The sequence below is a fragment of the Epinephelus moara genome, chromosome 12, assembly GCF_006386435.1.
Source record: "Epinephelus moara isolate mb chromosome 12, YSFRI_EMoa_1.0, whole genome shotgun sequence".
In the NCBI taxonomy this organism is placed as follows: domain Eukaryota; kingdom Metazoa; phylum Chordata; class Actinopteri; order Perciformes; family Serranidae; genus Epinephelus; species Epinephelus moara.
The window spans coordinates 32919005-32935321 of NC_065517.1; positions in this window are offsets into that span (position 1 = coordinate 32919005).

Below are 16317 nucleotides of genomic sequence, written 5' to 3' on the forward strand. Positions count from 1 at the left end.
TTCCATTACAACAGAGCTACATACCTGAAGGTGTGTTTTTAACTGATGGCGGCTCGTCTCGAGTGATGACGTTTAAATGCATCAAGTTGATCCATGGCTAAAGTCGGCTATAGCCATTCTTTTTATTGCATCAACAACTCACTGTGGCTGTTTCTGCTTTTACTCTTCCTCCTTGCGGTATCATTAGACTTGCCTTTGTTGAAGAAAAGCCGCTAACAAAGTTCTGCTAATTCCGTGATAAACACATTTCATTTCCTGTGGATTCTTCACAATAAAAGTCCCCTGTTATGCTTAAGTGATAACGGAAGCACAAATAGGTTCGGCACAGCTAAAATCGGTGTGGCCAAAAGTAACAACCAAGCAGTACGGTACGGTACAGTTCAGTTTGGTATGCTTTATTTCCTTTTCCACTGTGGAAAGTTGTGGATGGTACCAATGGAACCGTTCCGTACCGTCCCCATTTTTGGTCCCCCTCTGTTGGGGTACCTAGCACACAGATCTGGTACTAAAAGGTGGAGCTGTGAACACTGCGGTCTGTTGACTGGTCAATAGAGGACGGTCACTCTGCTCAGGGCTGAGCTGTGGCTGGTTTGTGGCTTATGTAACTGATGTTGATACCGCAGAGAGTTTTACAGAATACTGTAACCATGAAAATAAAGGATGTTTTGCTGCCTCTTGCAGCAGCTGTAGTCTGAAAAAAAAACCCTCAATTCACTGGGCCGACTGCCGGGGACTTGTAAGGTTGACGACTTGAATCAGTCAACACATCTTAAATTTCACTGTGACAGCTTTGACCATTACTTTAGTTTTTATATTACATACACTTTTAGTAATGAGTGGATCTTCAAGCATTTTTTATAATTCAGCCAGGTTATGTGAACGGCATATATTCGAACCCTCACAAAAAACAGCGTCACAGAGCATCAATTCTGTGAACTTCTGTGAGCTAGCCTGAGAGGGACTAAATGAACAAACCCACTATTTTTTAAATATCCCATGGAGAGAGACTCTCACTGCAGCCTGTTTATTTTGTTCTGAAAATGTTGGCGTGCAGCCTCGTTCTGTCGACAATAAACGAGGTGCAGACTTCCATCTGTGTCACCAGTAATGAGGAAATACAGTGAGTGCTGGACGGAGCAGTGAGTGACAACAACCCCGCCCACATTTAAGGGTACGGCTTGCAGTGGAAACACTAGGGTCTAGGTACCATGTCTGAAGGGTTACTGTTGGTTCCAAAGGTACCATACTGAAAGTGTTTGGTGGAAACGGGGCTAATCACTTGCCTCCTGGGGGAAAGTCCTGTGTTTGTTTGACCCATCCACCACCCCAGCCTCCTTCATTGCGTTGACTTTACCTCTTCATACTTATTACTTTACTCCCATCAGTACATTGGTCACAGGAGTGGGTTATATTTGAATTCTGGTGCTTTACTTTTTGTAGGTCTGCGTGCTAATAGTGCACGTAAACAGCCTGACCTGAAAGCCACAGAGAATTGTCTGTGCCCCAGTTAAGTAATAATACACATTTAGTCAGAGTCAGCAGTGATATATTAAAATATTTAGTCTTAACCACATACCATGACATACATTCTCACCACATAGTAGGTCAAAATCAAGTGAAAACATTTTCACATGAGAAAATAACAGTCAAAGTTGGTTCAGCTGTGAAAGAAAGGCTTTCCATCTGCATCACTTTACTACATGTTATTTTTTACATATTAACATAAATTTTCACCTGTCTAGTGATTACACCTCCACTTCATTTCAAACTGTAGACTGAACCTGACAAGTTCATCCATGTTGCATGTTTGTTGCTCTGTTTTGCAATGTGCATTTGTGCAAATTTCACAAAATGGAATTTACATGTATAAAGCTACTTCTGTCTACTAGAATATTAAGACAAAAACAAATATATTTTCTTCTAGTTACAAGTCACTGGTTGTAACCGCACAAAGACGAAGCAGCAGAGACTGACTGTTGCAGAAATTCACCCCCTGCTAACTCATACTGAAACCTGTGGTCGGTAACAGAGGAAGGGGTTTAATGCAACAAGAACGCTGTGAAACCAAGCAGAGTAAAAAATCTCCCTGAGCAAGCAAATTTGACTTATTATTAACACATATTAGCACAGACATGATTTAAAGTTTGAGGCTTGTATCTACAGTATATGTTAAGTAAGATTTTTACAAGTAGGACCCTTTAAACAAATAGAAAAATTAACATGAGTAAAAAACATCCTCATGATGCGTCAAATCGAACCCCGAAAATATTCTCAACTTAAAAGCCGATTTTATTGTGTAAGAAAAACCTTTGATAAAGCCTTCCATGCTCTGCTCCTGAAGGAGAGGTGTGAATACTAGATCACTTACCCACATCTGAGTAAACTGAGGTCAGGTTGGAAATTTTGAAATGGAAAGTCTGTGTCACAAATTGGGGAGATGTGTTGGGGGTGCAGTGGTGAAGTTAGTGGAAAGAGGAAGGCGTTATTTGCCAGCATGACAGGCCGAGACTCACGGCAAATTAGCTCATCTTAAGCCCTGTTTCCATCAAGCGGTTCAGTGCGATACAGTTCAGTTCGGTACGCATTTTTTCCATTTCCACTGTGAATAGTTATAATATTATCATAATTTTATTCGTATAGCACTTATCTAAACAAGGTTACAAAGTGCTTCACAAATAATTACAATACAATATTTAAAAAAATGTTAAGAGCTGAGAAAAAGTATGTACAGTGGTAAAAATAGAACAAAGGGACATAAAACACAAAAGTTACAAATGAAAAAGTACAAATCAAGCATTAAAAGGGAAAACTCCTATAAAAATATGTTCAAAGCAATGATTTAAAAACAGGTAACGTGCTAGTCAGCCTAATCTCTTCAGGCAGAAAATTTCAGAGCCTTGGGGCCTTGATGGCAAAATCCTGGTCACCTTATTTTACCAACTTCAATCTAGGGATGACTAGCGAGGTTAGGCTTGAGGATCTCAGGTCAAGAGTTGTGGATGGTACCAATGGAACCGTTCCGTACCGTCCCCATTTCTGGTCCCCCTTCTGTTGGGGTACCTAGCACACAGATCTGGTACTAAAAGGTGGAGCTGTGAACACTAGGGCTGACCCAAAAAATTCAAAGCTTCGAAGCTTCGTTCAATGGCATGAGATTCGATTGTGAAAATTTTTTTTTGAATATTCTGCCTTTTTTTTCTCCCGTTTTTTTGGGGGGGGACCTTGAACGCAACACCATCTCCGACAAGGAAATAGAAAGCCCGACGTGCAATGAATGGAGACCTATTATCCTGCTTGAACACAGACAACTAAATTCTTTCAACAATGTGACTCAAAATAATGATAAGATAGATTTTATTGATGTAAAATAATATGCTGATGGTGACATTTTCCACCGGTCCGCTGCGCTCTGAGTCTGGTGTCAGTGACACATGCTGCTCTAAGTCGCGCATCTGTCTGCTAGCGCTGACAGCCGAGGGTTTTAATTTTTAGTGTTAAATCAAAAGTTAAACACTACTTATCAGCAACCAGAAGTGTTTTTTCATTTGTGAATATTTTTATCTTAATTCTAGGGTGGGGAGAAACNTCCACCACCAGGACTCTCACATTTCTGGTGTTCAGTATAGACTTCTCTTTTGTTTTTTTTTGTTTTTGTTTTGTTTTGTTTTGTTGTTTTTTTTCTTTATTATACATTTATTTGTTTTTTTTTGGTAATCTGTATGGAGCACACCAACCTCAAGGCCACAATACATCAGCTACACTGCCTGTTCCTCCTGTTTTTTTGGTTTGTTTGTTTGTTTGTTTTTCTCCTTCTTCTCCGCATGCACTGTCACTATATAACTCAGGACTTAAGCACCTGTCCCTCAATCCCCCCTGCTTGCCCCTTACTTTCCCCTTGACACACTATGGTGTATCACGGCCCTCTCTGGCTCATATTAGGAAGTTTTTCCAATAAAGGCTGATAGGCTAGTCTCCAAGGAGGGTGGGTGACAGTCACAACCACGCACAGTATGGGTATAAAATACTTGACTGCAAGATTAACAGTGCATCAATCTTCATAAAAAGCTTACACCCTTTTGTGGCGCTAAGCTACGAAGACGGGCAGGTTAAAAAAAAAAAGAAAAAAAAAAGCATTTAGCCGTAAACTCCAGAGAGCAACTAAGCCAAAAAGATGTTAAAGTCCATATCCCTAGTTGTTGATCATAGGCTGTATAAAATGATGAAGGTAGCTATCGTGACATCACCCTTTTGTTTGTGGACTCCTGTTTTGAAGCCTCAAGTTTGGCATTTTGACCGTTGCCGTCTAGCTTTTTGGAGCCAGAGGCGATCATGTTTAAGCTGTGGAGGAGCGAGGGGTCGATCTGACTGAGAAGCTGAGGACACTATATAAGACAACCTGTCACTCAAAGCAGCCCTGCTCTTAATTATACATCATTTTAAGCCTTAATTAAATTTAATCAGACAAGTTACATATAACCTCGCTCTCTTACAGTTGTCAAGAACAAGGAAATTAGCTATAGAGACCAAAACTGTGTTTGGCACCAGGCTGCTTATTTCTGCTTTAAGGTCGGCCATTATAACATGGGGGTCTGTGAGGATTGACTTGCTCTTTGAGCCTGCCTGCAGTTTTTAGCACCTCTGCATTGGCGTCATTTTTCAGCCCCGGAGGTTGTTGCTTGAGTGTTGATTTAAAAGAGCTGTGAAGACACTTCACGCAGGGTGACAAGCCTCCCTGACAGGCCAGCTCCACTAAGCAAGAGAAAAGGAGGAAACAAACCGTAACAGGAATTGTCAGATGGTTCAAAAGGACATTTGCTTGCAGACTTCAAAAATATTCAACCAACAGCGAAAAACATATTAATCAATTGTTTTTAAAGGGTTAGTTTATACTTACTTCAGTATGAGAACACTGAGAGCTGCAATTATTGTAGGTATTGTTCTGAATTAAAGTAAATAAACTAGAATCATGCATAAAGGTATAAACATTGCATGTAGCTTAAGAGATTCAAATTGTGTGGTGTTTGATTTACACTGCATCTACCTGTGAAGCCTGAAATGTTGTAATATCACAGTGACCACTGGGTGGCAGCAGAGACATGTGGATAGGGAGAGTGGATCAAGGAGTCTTTGCTTTTTCTCCTTTTTTTCAGTTAATTCTAATCATATTTTTGTTCCGTGTATCTGTATTTGTGCTGAGTTTAACACCAGAAAGGCCATTAATTTAGGGTTAATTTGAGTAGAGAAATTTTGTCTCAGATAAATCATGGAGGGACACTTAAAAGCCTAGATGTTTTCAGTTGGGATGTGTCAAATATAGGTCTTTTTGGAGATTTGAGAAGGGATGGGAAATTACTTCTATATGTCAAGATTGAAGAGAAGCCACTCGGTGTCAAAGTGCCTTTTATCATTTCTTAATTGCACCATCACCTTCAAAAATCCCATCAGGCTTCTATTACCAGTGTGTTTAGATTCCAGCTTTGTGTCTTCTGAGAATACATCCTGTCTGTCTTTTAAAGAGGAACACATTTAGCAAACAATAACCACCGTCTCCTCTCTGCACATCCTCTCTCCTCATCCTGGCCCTTGACCAGTTCAGATAACAGACGCTCATTCATCAAGTGATACAGTGTTCCCTCCGTTTTCGGTCAGCGTGCTGCCTCTCCAGGACGACTGCCCCGCCTGCCGGAAAAATGCTAAGGCCTTACGCAAAGTGGAAACAAAGCAAAATTAGACGACTAAAGAACAGCATGTCCATATGTCAGGGTGTAAAAGTCTTGATGAAAGCAGATTTAAACAACAAGCGGTGCAGAAATTGATGGTGGGAAGTAACCTTGGGCTGATGAGGATATAAAAATGGCACACTGACAGTAACAATTAATCAGAAAGAACCAAAGTGGAGAAAGCCTCTCTCAAATGTTGGAAAAACACTGGATACTACACTTCCTATGATGCAACTTGATAGCATCTTTCATTAGACCCTCTTTGCCAGATAAACAACCACATTTTCAGTAGATCCTTCCAAGATCCTTAAGGCACAGCAGCATTGTGACACACAGTTAACTGAGCAGAAAGACTTTTGTTTCATTTATATTTCAGTCAGGAGACACAAATAATTTACGTGTGGACATAAGTATTAGAAATGTGAAAAGTCTTTGGCAGTTAGATCCCCATCATGATGTCATCTATTCCATGAGGGTGGTAAAGGCGTAGTAGATTATGGAATCTAGATGCTGGTGGTGGTTATGGCGGTGATAAGATGAAGAAGGAGCTGGGGATGTGGATGTGAAGAGGAGTGGGCTTTTGATGAGCTTGTCCTGGGCTCTGGATAAGGTGACTGAATCTCTGAATGGGATGGAGGCGGGCGTAACAATTCTGCCTAAAATGTCAGATGACAGGAGCAGAGAGGAGAACAGATTTAAAGTTTGGCAGCAGCGACATGAATGGCTGAAGGAGGTCGTGGCAAAGTTTGATTGACTATCCAGGAGAGGGAGCACCCAGAATCAGCTGATTTGTGGAAGCGGGATAGAGAGAGAATTGTGAATGGATATAGCGTAAAGAAAGTCCTCTTGATTGAACTTGCATTGAGCTTCATTACTTCATGTACTGTTTTATTGTGTTGTATATATGTTTTTGGTCTTCTTTATATTCTTGTGAGGTCAGAGACTTGTAATAGAAACATCAGTTTGCTGCAGGTGTTGATGTTTTCCTGAGCAGATGCATGGAGGTGCATTTAGATCGGAAGTCGCAGAATACAACTCAGAATTCTTGACTTCCGGCCACCAGTGTGTGAATGTGGGTGAAGAGGTGAATGATACTCGTAGTGTAAAAAGCGCTTTGGGTGGTCTAGATGACGAGGGAGGTGCTAGACAAATGCAGATCCATTTACTTTGTTAAGAAATTAATGTGTGCCTCTTTTATTAACAGTACAATATGTGCTTAAATTTGTACCTTGAACTCACTGTTCTTATAATAACCAGTAAGAATAATAGTGATGGCTGCCATCCACACCTAAATAATTAAAAATAGAGTTGTCTACAGCTGAGTCAGTCTGGTGCCTGCTCTCTCGAAAAAACATCATGTTCGCCTTGATAACATATCAGAGAGTTCCTCATTCGGACATCTCTTACGTAACAATGATGAAAACTCCTGTTCCTGCATGTTGTGCACAAACACACTTCCACTCATATGCATGCTCACAGACATACAGGCACACATATACAGGAAAATCACCACATTGGCATGAACTGAAGAAAAGGGAGTTCAGAATACTTTTCATAAATGCATTAGGTGACTGACGTGAAGGTGCTGTGTGTAGGATTCAGCGGAATATACTGGCAGAAAAGGAATATAATATGAATATAATATAAGTATGTTTTCTTTGTGTATAATTACCTGAAAATTAGAATGGATGTGTTTTCGTTACCTTAAGACAACAGACACACCAAACTGATTTCAGAAAACTAGTGGCGGCAAAAGCCCCCTGCTGTATCGCCTGACGTTGCCTTTGTCTTGGCCAAAAAGTTGCTCAAGAACACACCACAAAGACTTCAGCCGACAGCCATTCAGCATGTACATTCTGCGCTTGCATGAGAGAAAATAACTCTCCACACCAGCAGACGGCAGTAGTCTGTTGTGTCTGTCGGTAATCATTATTCAACAAAGGAAACCATTAAACCGTCTTTATGCTAGTTGGCTAGCTAATTAGCACATTAACAACACATCTAGTGTTGAAAGAACACAGCATATTTACCGTGTGACAGTCAACAATAACATAAACCACCACGAAAAGTTTCTCCTAAGGAGCTCAATGGCTAAAGAAAGATAATCTTAATGTATATTACAAGTTTGTTTTGATCTCATGCCCTCTTGACCGTAGCTGTTTACTTTCCTCACTTACGTTTCTCTTCTTTTATGCTGAGCTAAACTGCCAATCCGATTGGTCATTTTTATTCACCAACGGGTTTTGTTGTTGCTGACACTGATTCAACATGCTGAATTGACGAAAAAAAGCAGACGAGAACCAACGAGGGCCAACGGTGTGGGACACACAGCAGCTACTCGGGAAGGAATTTTAACCAGGAGAAGTTTCAGCTGGTTGCAATCTGCTATCCTCACTGCTAGATGCCACTAAATCCCCCTAAATCTTAGACACTGTTCCTTTAAAAAGCACAATACAGAAATGGATGGACATTAACATTAACTTTGAAATCAACTTTTTAAATTGGCATTTGTCCAGTGCCGTGAAACGTGACTGTCATGCGATTTGTATGATAATGTCAAGAAGAGAAATGGCTTCATGAGGATGTAGAATAGCTGAGTTGTGTCTTGTTTTGACAAAGAAATCAAGAATGACAAAAAAAAGAGCTGGACATTTTATCTAAAGTTCTCATACAGCAACATCCTGAAGGTTAACTGCTGGGTCTATCAGGTGGAAACTAATATATCAGGGGAAATATGTCATCACAATAGTGTGATATGTTGTCTTATCATACAGTGTAACAAGAATGTGAAGCAGATGTGAGTGAGACAATAACAGACGAACCAGTTACAATCAGAACTGACAGCAGTGTATACATTATTTTGAAATTCAACCATAGGGAATTCTTAATTTAATGCAGTTAATTTTTTTTGCCAAGTAGGTTTTTCACATTAAATACTTGTGAAAGGCATCTGAAAGCAGCACAAGAAAAGTAATGTTGCTCCAGGTTTCAAAGGGTTTAAAAATGTAGCTTTTTTATTGTTGTATAATACAACAACATAGTAGGAGAATAAAAGCAAGTATTGAAAAAGTCAAGAAGCATAAATGTAGAAAGAAAACAACACAATATAAATGTGAAAAAATACCATAAAAATATGTACAATATATCAGTTGTAAAGTGAACGAGCCAGTTTTAGAGACAAAGTTTTGAGCAGATGTGTGAAATATCATCCAAGGGATGTACAGAAGTTCACGGTATGAGGTATAAATGAGTAATAAATATAGATAACATTGTACCAGTGTTACCACTTTGTTTAAAGGTACTCTCGGTCAAAAGGTGGTCAGCTGTATTTTTAAAATGTTTCCTGGTATCTGAACAATGATGCTTATTATATTTAAGGTTAAAGGTTGGACTTGTTTGCCAAGCAAAAGATTCCACTAAAACAAGAACAGCTTGAGACGGGTGTACACGGTGGCATCCAAATAAAGAAGTATATCGTGTGTGTGTGTGTGTGTGTGTGTGTGTGTGTGTGTGTGTGTGTTCACACAGGATGTTGACCTCTGTGGCCTCTGTTTTAGCCAGGAAAAGGTTCAAGGAATGGCCACCAGGACTTGGGGTTACTTTTAACACACAGTCACACACTAGTTGTTTCCTTCAGTCACAGGATACAAACACCACAGAGGCAGCTGACCTGATACCAGTCCAAACAGCTTTTGAAATGTCATTCACTGTCTTTATTTTTGATAGCTTTAACCAGAATACTTTACAATTACATGTTATAAATTGTTTGACTGCAACTCTGCTTAAATGGGCAGCTGCCCGTCTTGGCGAGGCAACCAAAATGCCAGAAAAAATGTTGGCATCGTGCGATTTAGTAAACAATGGATACGCTACGTTCAACAACACCGTGGTTAACATGGAGTAAGCTTTAGGCACAAAAACCACTTGACTATGGAAAGACAAAGATCATGTTTAGGTTTTAAAAATGTGGTCTGGGTGGCACAGTCACGGCTGGAGACGTTGTCAGTGTCTCTGTAAGAAAAAGACAACTGCTTTTTGTGGCTTTATCTCCAGAAATGCAGAGATGTCTCTGTAAAAACAAATCCTTTTAGTGGCCTTAACCATGCAGGAGACACAGCAATGTCTCTATAAAAAAGTAACCAGTTATTATTGCACTATCCCCGCTGGAGAATTGGCTACAATTTGCCAAAGAAACACCATGTTTAGTGGCTGAAAAGCTGTTGAAAGAAGCAGCAACAACTTAATCACAAATGGTGTTGTTGTGTGTTGGTCTCAAACAGTGGTCTGCAGCCTGGCAAGTGTCTCGCCATCCACCATCCTCTCCAGCTCTTTATGACAGGTCAGTTCATACTATGTCACTTCAGAAATGTCGATATGAAACATATGAAATGTACAACTGTATTCATGGTTTGCAGAAACGTACAGTGCCTGGTGACTGGGTTGTATGAGGTAATGCTTATAAAGGAGATTTTTAATCTCAATGAGGCTTTTCTTAAAAATAAATTGTAAATAAAAATAAAAAAAAGGCTCTGACGCCTGCACTCAGGTCAAAAAACTTTATAATTATTTATTGTTAGATTTTTAGCTAGGTTCAAACCTGTAACATGTCTCACTTTAAACTTAATTTTCTTCCTAAAGTCACTTCACGATTTGATTAAATTCGGAGTTAATTTGAATGAACCCTGGTAGACACTTAACAGTAACAGTCATGTTGTTGTCACTGTTGAAATGTAAAGTACAGTCAGCTGTACTGAGCGAAGTGTGAGTGAAATAAATGTGTGTTTTGTTTATCGTGCCTTGCTCTCACACCTTCTGTCACCATGGCGACAAGGGGGGCAATTAACAGTAAGGTGTCACCGCTCGGCCGACCTTGTGACCACTCCACCCTCGAGCACGCACACACTCATCAAAGCGGTGATGTGATGTGACTCAGTGAGAGTCACAAGTGGATGTGTCAGTGTACTTGACTACTGGTTTGAGCCAGGTTCACTCCCCAGCAGAGGGTCCTCCTCGGTTTAGTGCGGGAACATGTCCTTGACCCTGCAATACCAACTCAGATTGGTTGTTTGAGCTGCTTGCACAGAGGGGATAAATCTGGGGGGTTAGTTTGACCTTAACACAAGTAAATGTCCTTTTGCTGAAGCTCGTGGCTGATCGGTGAAAAGAAGCAGCTGATGACGATTAAAGAGGAAGAATGTCTGCCCACAGGCCCTCTCACGTTGGACTGCATGGCCTTGGAAATCAGCAGGACTGTAGATTTTTAAAAATGAGGGGAAAACATGAGGAAAAAGCCACCATAACTTTGGAATTTTGGTTTCAAAACAAAAGAGGAACGTCTTTCTAACTCTAACAACAATAGAGGCCTTCAGTGTTAAAGGCGCGCTTTTGGCATCTTTGAGACACACAGGGCTTTACAGGTGGATGAATCAAACAAAACTACACTTTCACTGAGGAGACCACAGTTTATGTCCAACGTGAAATCAAAAGTCAGTAGTCACATTTACATGCAGCTTGAGAAAATCGAATTATTGGCTTAGTCCGACTGAAACCAGACTCTTTTTTTTTAAGATATTTTTTCGGGCATTTTTGTGCCTTTAATTGATAGGACAGGTGAGCGTGAGGGGGGGAGAGAGAGAGGGAGTGACATGCAGCAAAGGGCCACAGGCTGGAGTCGAACCCAACAGCCTTGTACATGGGGCGCCTGCTCTACCACTAAGCCACCGACGCCCCGAAACCGGACTTTTAAATGCATGTAAACAGCTTAGTCCGACTGAAATTGGACGATCCGTAGCTCGACGAACACACCTAGATAATTCGATTGAAAATCAAACTATTGCTGCATGTATCCACTTAGTCCAACTGGAGTCGGACTCTTCGTTCTGCGCATGCACCACCTTTTCTTTTGTGGGCTTTCACCTGGAAGAAGAAGGAGATGATGTTGCAGCAGTCCAGTAACTCCCAGAAAAGCAAACAAACAAACACCATGGCGACCAAGAAGCAGAGAACGCACTTCTGGATTGACGAGGAAACTACATTCGTGCTCCAACAGCTAAAGGAGCTAAACATTTTGAAGTTTATGGATGGAAGGAACATGCGAAATGCGGATTTATTTTAAAAAGTTTCTGAACAAGAACCGGAACTAGTTCAATACGGACTATATTAAAAAGGAAACAGCACAGCCTATTGAGGCGGAGTCTTGGTCTTGGTCAGAAATTAAATTTTCTCTTCTCAGACGAGAAGTCCGACTTGACTGATTAGCCAAGCAATGAGCTTAGCTCGACTACTGCATGCATGTAAAAGTACTGTCTGTTGTTTTAACGTAACACTATGTAATTTACATACCTATGTTCTGTGTGAAACCAAAAGTCACTGTTGTTTTTACATAATGTTATGGAATTTTGTTTACGGTCAACATGTACTGACGTCACTCACATGATGTAATTACATAACGTTACGTTACGTTACGTTACGTTACGTTATGTTACTTTTGTCACTGGATCACATTATATCAACGTTGTTGTGAACAAAATCATGCGTTTTCCACAAAAATATTTGTATAGAATAGAAAAGGCGCTGAAATCCCTTAAGGAGGTGTGTCCTGTGTGTGTATGATGTCCATTATGGGGGTTTTTTGATAACTTTCTCTTGTTCCCTCCTTCATAACAACTTAACCCTCTTTGATGTGTGATGTAGTTTATAACTAAAAAAAGCTAATAACAGGATTTACAGCTGAGATTATTTTGTATTATTTAATCTTTTTAACCCGTGGTTGCAAGATGACGTTAGCTTGTGTTTACTACAAACTCATGACAGTGACATATTGGTGTGTATTTGGGTGTGTGCGTGCTTGAGAGCATCATCCCCACCCAGTTTTCTCAGATACCAGTTCCCTCGTGTGTCCGGATGTATATGTATAATCCTGATGTATAGCTTCCTTGTGCCTGCCTCTCCACCACACAGACACACACAAGTGGTGGTGTACAGAGCCAAAATGACGACAACTGTATCATTGTCCAAATATTTATGGACCTGACTGTATATGTATAATCCTGATGTATAGCTTCCTTGTGCCTGCCTCTCCACCACACAGACACACACAACTATCACACACATTCACTGCACGCAAACACACACAAACGTTCATATGTCACTGTTGACAGACGTCCCCACATCTGTTACCACAGACAAACCAGCTCAAGATACACTGTGTTTCACCCTGAAGAGATAAGAAACCAACCAAAACAAGAGACGCACACGTTTCAGCTAACTCTGACTCCAAATTCTTTCTCCTCTCTCTGGTCTGTTTCCGGTCTCTCTCTCCATCGTTCTGTCTCCACAATTTCTCCACAATTTCCAGGAAAGACTGAAATACTCTTGTCCTGTTACTTTTTCCTATTTTCTATTTGTTTTTCCTATTACTAATTTTGGTTTTATGATCTTGGATCAGTTCCTGAACACTCACCACTACAATGCCAATGCTCACACGCACATACCAAACAAAACAAAGTTGCCCGCACGCTCTATGATTGCTATTAATAAGATAAGATAAGCAGAGAGATAGTGAAAACAGGAAGCATAAATAGAAAAGAAAAAAAAAAGTAAAATACAAGTACTTATTGATAAAAAGAAACACACAGGTCGGTGTAATAAGTAAACTGTACAAACCAAGGAGGAATATAATGAGAAAACGGTAATGAAACACAAAGCAATATAATAAGTAAGCAGCAAAAATAAGCAAAATATTCTTTAAAATTAATATTTAAAATGAAAAATCTGAAAAAGTGAAGGATTATGTTTTCACTAAATCACTAACAGCTGCAAATCCAGCTTGGTTTTTCACTAACTGAATCATTAAGACCTGAAAATCTGCCTCCGAAACTTTATTTCCTCTGGGTTCTCTCTTTTAGGTGGCCTTTCTGATATAAATAAAACAAATACAAAATTAAAGCTGACTCTTGCAAGACTGATCCACATATGTGTGGGTGTATGTTGGTGTGAGTGTGTGTAAGTGTCAAGGTGGGACAGACAGGAAATGGTGACAAGAACAGAACTTCCTGTGTGAGAGGAGAGAGTGCTGCATCTTCCCTGCATGTTTGTGTGTATCTGTATATGTTTAAGGGGTCTCACAGTCCGAGGGGATGCTTTGACTTCCTGTCACATGCGTGCGCGCGCACACACACACACAGACATATACGCTCACATACACACACACACACACACACACACACACACACAGGAACTAGGAACTCCCTAGATAATACAATAATGTCTCATATTTCATGCTATGTTTCCTGTAATTTTTTAACTATATGTCACTTTATGGTCGGTGTCAGTGACTCTTGATAATAATGTGCAGCCCTTTATGTACATAACAGAACATTTTAAAGGACCACTGCACAACACACGCTCACAATGCATTTAAAGCAGACTCACTGTAACATTGATAGAAAACTTACCAACAATGAACCCCTGAGGTTTAGCACAAGTAAATTCACCTGTTCCCTTTAAGATACACCCTATTTTTGATTAGTTGGAGCATCTCATTGATACTCTCTTGAAATAAAGAAACAACGTTTGCTCTGCTATCAGCTCTATTGTGCAGCTTCTTGGCTGCATCAGAGTTAGCTGTAAGCTAATTTACATCTGCGATCCCTGTACAGAAAGCAGAGAATAACATCTATGTCAGGAAAATCAAAACTGTAATATAAAAACACAATTATAAGACAGTATATTTTCACCATCACCAACATCAGCAGCAGCAAGCTTTCACAACATCAAGACACATTAAGTTTTTGTGTGCATGATAGGTACATGCTGAGGTGTAATGTCCACTGGGGATGGGAGTGGACATGCCCCCCCTCTTTTTCAAAACTGTATTTGATTTCAAAATCCTATTATTTTTGAACTACAAAGATCGCGCTTAATATGCTACTGTTTGGCCAGCCGGCAGATTCTGACTGGGAGTGTGAATTGCTGCTTGTTTTGCTCTGATATACCCCACAAAAAACAAACAAACAAACAAAAAAAACATCAGCATATTTAGTACTATAATTGGGAATCACCAGAGTATTCACAATATGTTATTATCACGATACTTAAGTCACGATACAATATTATTGAGATTTTAGATATGTTGTGATGTGCCGAGTATTGTGTTAAAATATATTGTGATATATCACGATTTATTACCTTCTTTCAACTGTAAATTATGTCCCCAAAAGAAAACCTTGTCAACATCTGTTTTATCTGATAAGATAAAGGTTTCACTCTGTTCAAATGTATCTAGTGGACTGAAAAATAAATTTATCATATTATTCTAAGAGGCCACCAAAAGTTTGATTTGTATTTGTAATATTAATAACTTATATAATAAAACATTGATACTTGGCACTGTGTGACGAAAAATATCACGATACTATGCTGTATTGATATTTCCCCCACCCCTATTTAGTACTATCCTGGCAGGATTTAGCATGATATTTCTTTGATTTTGTTTTTGGTTACCGTAGTCCCTAAATGAATGCAGAAATGCAGGACATGGGATTTATATATTTATTACTTTGCTTGGGGAGGAACCCCAGATTCCCCATTTAATAGTGTCTACCCCACCACTTCTCAAACTTAAGTTACACCCTTGGATACGAGATTTGGTTGATTTTAGCCATGATTTCATCTTGAACTTAAAATCAGTGACGTTGCAGCACTCTCTTATGTAACTTGGTATTGAGCTCCAAAAGTTTGTTGCTCTAATAGAGAAGGATGATCTGCCAAACTCAGTGGGTCTGCGTTGTATCACACAGTCACCTCATTTGCTCTTCTCTTAACACACAGTGTACAGACTGTTCATAGTTGACAACAAACTCATCATGTGTCTGAAATTAAAGTCCATTCTTTACATATGATGGAACTTATTTGCACCCCACATCATAAATAACAGTTTACTTGTCCGGTGTGAAACTCATGACTTGAACATAGAAATATTTCAGGCAGTTTAGGCTTCCAGTGTGAGTTACAATTTATTGAATATTAAAACAAGTTAATATTCTTGTCACACAAGGCATCATCTTATTTGAGTGGAAAATACAAACTCTCAAACACAGTGCAGAAAAAAAACGCAAATATAGCGAGGCGAAATGCAAATGAATGGGGCGGCAGTAGCTTCGTCCATAGGCACTTGCAATGGGAACTGGAGGGACGTCAGCTCAAGTCCCCCATCCACAGCCATTTTTAAGCATTTTTCTGTTATAGCGCCACCCAGTTGCCAATTAGAGTTAAATTTCTCCAGTCACCTTGAGGCGTCCTGTTCTACATATCTACCAAATTTAGTAAAAATCGATATGGCGGTTAGGCCTAGATAAGAAATTAGCCCTCTAGCACCCCCATTTTGTTTGATCGGGTCAATAATGGAGGGGTCCCCTCAGATTATGTGTGGTCATATGCCTACAAAGTTGCGTGGTGATCGGTGAAACCCTTGAGATGTTATACACCTTTATGTGATGAGCCACGCCCTCCGCAATATTCATTGCCTTATAGAAGCTCAGTTTTAGTAAGTTTTCCAACTTTTGCCAAGAGGGAACTTTAGATATTGGTCCCTAGA